We start from the raw sequence: 5,000 nt of genomic DNA, 5'->3' as shown, positions 1-5,000 counted from the left end.
GTCATCTTTGTCTTCATGCCTTGTTCCTCCTCTCGAGTCAACACTAGGTAACACACACTACAGCTAGATAGATAGATAGATAGATAGTACTTTATTTATTCCGTCAGGAAAATTAAAATTTTCAGCACAATCCCATTCAAGATCAGACAAACATTACAGGGAGACAGAACAGGATCGCTGACGGGACTGCCGGCTTCCAGCGCCCCTTACAAAAAAGATCACACACATAACCTTACACCATACACGCTTTGGGTTCTGTCACACTCCATTCCTTTGTTGTTTGTTTATATATATTGTCCTTTATTTATTATATTGTATTGTTTTTATATATATGATAAATACATAGAGCAATATTGCCCCCTTGTAGTTCTGTGCCGTCGCAACTCCCTCCTCCAACCATAACAGTCTCAGTGTGTGTTTGGCACACTCACTAGCTGTATCGACAATGCACTGACACTGTGCTGTTGTTTCATAACAACTGTTTATTTTTGTTTTGTGAATGTATCGTTGTGCAGAAAGTAATACAAAACTCTGGACAACGAGCTAGTAAAGAGAAAAACCTTCTATTGACGCTTATTTTAGCACTATGTGATCTGAATTACCTCACTTTCAGAATGTTTGCTCTTTTTTAAGTTTCATTTAGACAATGATCCGAACAAAAAAAACAAAGTCAAACCTAACACGCCACTCTTTGGAATATTTGTAGTACGAGCCGAAAGAAGCACTTAAAGCAGTTTGGCCCTTCAATGTCAAACTACACAGCAGTTGTGTCGGTCACATGTTATTTCTCTTCGAGTAACACTCATACATCGGCGCATGTGTTTCATAACGTATCTACGCTTCAGTAACGTTTGATTAGAGAACATATGCAGTCATGTAAGAAAAGCAAAACGATTCAATAAAATAAAAAACAGTTAATACCTTATTTTCCGAATTATAGAGTGCACCGGTATATAAACTGCGCCCACTAAATTAAAAGAAAAAAAAAGTTTCGTGTATTAGCTGCACTTGACTATAGACCGCATACATATACGTTGTGGAATTAGTTACTAACACAGTAATGTTTTGTAAATGTTTATTTACATACCATAGTTGTTTCTGGAACAAGGCAGTAAAATGGCTAATCAAAACAAAACAGAAATCAACGTTATGGACCCATTAGCTGCGGAAGCTAGCTCAATAACAATGTTGGTGAATTTACAGAGGAATTTGTCAAAATGGAACAATACAAAAGGATTGCCATAGTAAGGTAATAATACAAATACAGACACTCGTAAACATGTTAGTATATTAGCTAATGCTAACGACACTGGCTTCATTACATTGCGATAGCACGTACAAATATGCATGAAAACACTCCGACACATGGGATGGTCCAGTAATTATGAATTGTTTTAGTTATATTGTAAAATGTACAAACTTTGCTTAGAGTGATGAATGAACAATCCATACAAGTATAAAAAAGCTTTAAACGATTAGAAGACGGAATGGCACTTCTACTTCCGGTTCACAGCTCTGAACAGCCGGAAACGATCGTAGGTATTCACCAGGCTGCTAGTGAGCAAACTCGACTAAAAGTTGGCGCCACGGCACAATCAATAACACATCATTTAAGTGTCTTTCAATGTGTTTAGTGTAAAATATTTGCTCTATGGCCGTCAGTGAAGAAAAATCCATAAAATAGTTGCACTGTTTTATAAGCCGCGGGGTACAAAGTGTTGGGGAGAAGAGTTTGGGATGTAAGGTAAATATATCAGATGAATATATTTTTACTTAAAAAAATAAATACAAATTAAAGCTGACTTTTGCTGGTGTTTCCTGCCATTACCCATTCAACATATCTTTACCTGCACGTTACCTACCTTCCCTGCATCCTGGGGTCACACTGGTGCTTCTTTGTGTCACCCATACACGCTTGTGCTTTCTGCCATCACCCATTCAACATATCTTTACCTGCACATTACCTACCTTCTCTGTATCCTGGTGTCAAACTGGTGCCTCCTTCTTTCACCCAGTCAACATATCTTTACCCGCACAGTACCTACCTTCTCTGTATTGTGTGGTCACGCTGGTGTTTCCTGCTTTTAAGTGGCCATCTTGAGCAGCACAGCAGTTCTTTGAAGGCTCGTAAAATCAAAACCGGAGCAGTTAGAAAAACTCTTTGCGCAACTTTTAATCAGAAGGGTTCAATCTCTTTCCTGTGCGAGTTTGAAGCCGACACAACAAACGCGCTCAGAGGAGATAATGTTTGAAGAAAGGTGACCGGTTTTTACAAAACTTTTGGTTTGAAGGGGTAATTGCAAACTTCCTGTTGATTTTTGTTGGGGGTTGTCAGTCTATGACATGTAGGTCTAAGCGAGACCTACATAGAGGTTCTTGTTACATGTCTCTACGACATTCCTACCGGAAGTTACAAGCAGTTTTGTCTGTGTTTTCTTCCCAAGAGCAGTTTTGTCAGTGTTTTATTCCTAGGGGGTGCTAGAGCGCAATTTTGAGTTTTTTTCTTTTTTTTATTAGATCGCAATTTTCACCAGTCCTGATGTGTGTGTCCAGTTTGGTGAGTTTTGAAGCATTTTAAGGGGGTCAAATTACAGCTCAAAGAGGTGGCGGAATAATAATACCCGGTAATAAAACCTTAGAAATACCTTAGGGTCCTCTGTCCCAAAGGGACATTCGGTCCCTAAAAATAAATAAATATAACAAATGTGCATGAATAAATATATGAATAGACACAACAGTAAATAAAAACTTACTTTTGTTTGAACTGTACATCAAACACTACTTCTACATTTCTGCAGAGCTCGTTGAAAAACTGTTGCGTCATAAAACCCTGTTTGGAACATTCCCTGGCAAAAAAAAGGGCGGGGAAACAAACACGCTTGTGAAACGGCAAAAGCTGCAATTATATGCCAGCTTTAATTTGTGCGTTAAGCTCGGAAGGAATGTGGACGTGTGGGACCGTGTGTGGGCCCTGGTATGTACCGTGCCAGGTGCCAGGTGCAAGGAGACTCCGATCCTGCTCCCAGGACCCTAATCTCTCCATCATCCTTTTGTTTTTCTCACTTATTTTTTTTTCACCCCCCACTTTTCGAAAAGAAAAAACACTCAAATTGTAAACAACCTCAAAAGTGAGGAATGGAAAAAAAAGGAAAGTGCTCGGTAGAAAGAGGAGATGAAGAGGAGGCAGTGGAAAGGCTGATGTAATGATTAGTGACGTGCCGCCATCCAGCATGGAAATTGTCCTTTTTCTGTTGTACATGTTGGCAGGTGCTGCATTCAAAATGGGCCCCTTGTCACACGTTCCTCCTTTCCAGTCAACACTAGATAACACAATACAGCTAATCACACACATAACCTTACACCATACACCCTTTGGGTTCTGTCACACCCCATTCCTTTGTTGTTGAATTATATATATCGTACTTTATTTATTATATTATATTGTTTATACACGTATATATATATATATATATATATATATATATATATACTAAATAGTTAGAGCAATATTGCCCCCTTGTAGTTATGTGCCGTCAACACTCCCTCCTCTAAACAAAACAGTCTCAGTGTGTGTTTGGCTCCTATAAACCTTTTTGCTTATAAAGAAATTTAACAGGTCAACTACTCGAGGCTGAATCAGAATGAATAAATAAAAAAAATCAGTCAAAGGCTGGACTCCAGGGAGTCCTGAGGACAAGAAAAAAACCCTCATAACCATAGCACATATAAACATAATACAGAGAATCAACAAAACTTGCAACAGAGGGGAGAGAGTGGAAGCTACAGAGGCCGGCTAATATATGCACTGCTCAACCATGCCGGACTGGGAACTACTGTGAAGTGAAGTGAATTATATTTGTATAGCGCTTTTCTCAAGTGACTCAAAGCGCTTTACATAGTGAAACCCAATATCTAAGTTACATTTAAACCAGTGTGGGTGGCACTGGGGAGCAGGTGGGTAAAGTGTCGGGCCCAAGGACACAACGGCAGTGACTAGGATGGCTGAAGCGGGAATCGAACCTGCAACCCTCAAGTTGCTGGCACGGCCAATCTACCAACCGAGCTATACCGCCCAAAATGTTTAAGCAAGCATAAACATATTGTGTATTGAAAGATGCAGTGACATTTTTTAAATTTATTATATTGAGTGTATATATATATATATGTGTGTGTGTATATATATATATATCATAAATACATAGAGCAATATTGCCCCTTTGTGGTTCTGTGCCGTCACAACTCCCTCCTCCAAAAAAAAACAGTTGCAGTGTGTTTGGCCCCTATAATCCTTCTTGCTTATAAAGGAATTACTCGAATTGATTAACGTGCACCCGACTTAAACAAGTTGAAAAACTTATTGGGGTGTTACCATTTAGTGGTCAATTGTACAGAATATGTACTGTACTGTGCAATCTACTAATAAAAGTTTCAATCAATCAATCGAGGCTAAACCAGAATCAGAATAAATAAAAAATATTCAGTCGAAGGCTGGACTACAGAAAGTCCAGAGGCCAAGACAAAAAATAGCCATAGCACACATAAACATGTTACATAGAATCAAAAAAACTTGCAACAGAGGGGAGATAGTGGGAGCTACAAAGGCCGGCTAATATATGCACTACTCAACCATGCCGGACTGGGAACTACTATAAACAAGCAGAAAAATATTGTGTATTGAAAGATGCAGTGACATTTTTTTTACTATATATATATATATATATATATATATATATACATATACACATAATAAATACATAGCGCAATATTGCCCCTTTGTGGTTCTGTGCCGTCACAACTCCCTCCTCCAAAAAAAAACAGTCGCAGTGTGTTTGGCCCCTATAATCCTTCTTGCTTATAAAGGAATTACTCGAATTGATCAACGTGCACCCGATTCAAACAAGTTGAAAAACTTTTTCAGGTGTTACCATTTAGTGGTCAATTGTACAGAATATGTACTGTACTGTGCAATCTACTAATAAAAGTTTCAATCAATCAATCGA

General features: G+C 38.5%; 1 protein-coding gene across 1 annotated transcript in view; it reads right to left on the bottom strand.

The window, feature by feature from the left end:
* Positions 1-5,000, bottom strand: part of LOC133553997 (plexin-A1-like) — a 648,088-nt gene that overhangs the window by 373,587 nt on the left and 269,501 nt on the right. The gene's annotated exons all lie outside the window — the stretch shown is intronic.

Source organism: Nerophis ophidion, linkage group LG06 (genome assembly GCF_033978795.1).
Source record: "Nerophis ophidion isolate RoL-2023_Sa linkage group LG06, RoL_Noph_v1.0, whole genome shotgun sequence".
Lineage (NCBI taxonomy): Eukaryota > Metazoa > Chordata > Actinopteri > Syngnathiformes > Syngnathidae > Nerophis > Nerophis ophidion.
This window is presented reverse-complemented; position numbering and strand designations above follow the sequence as displayed.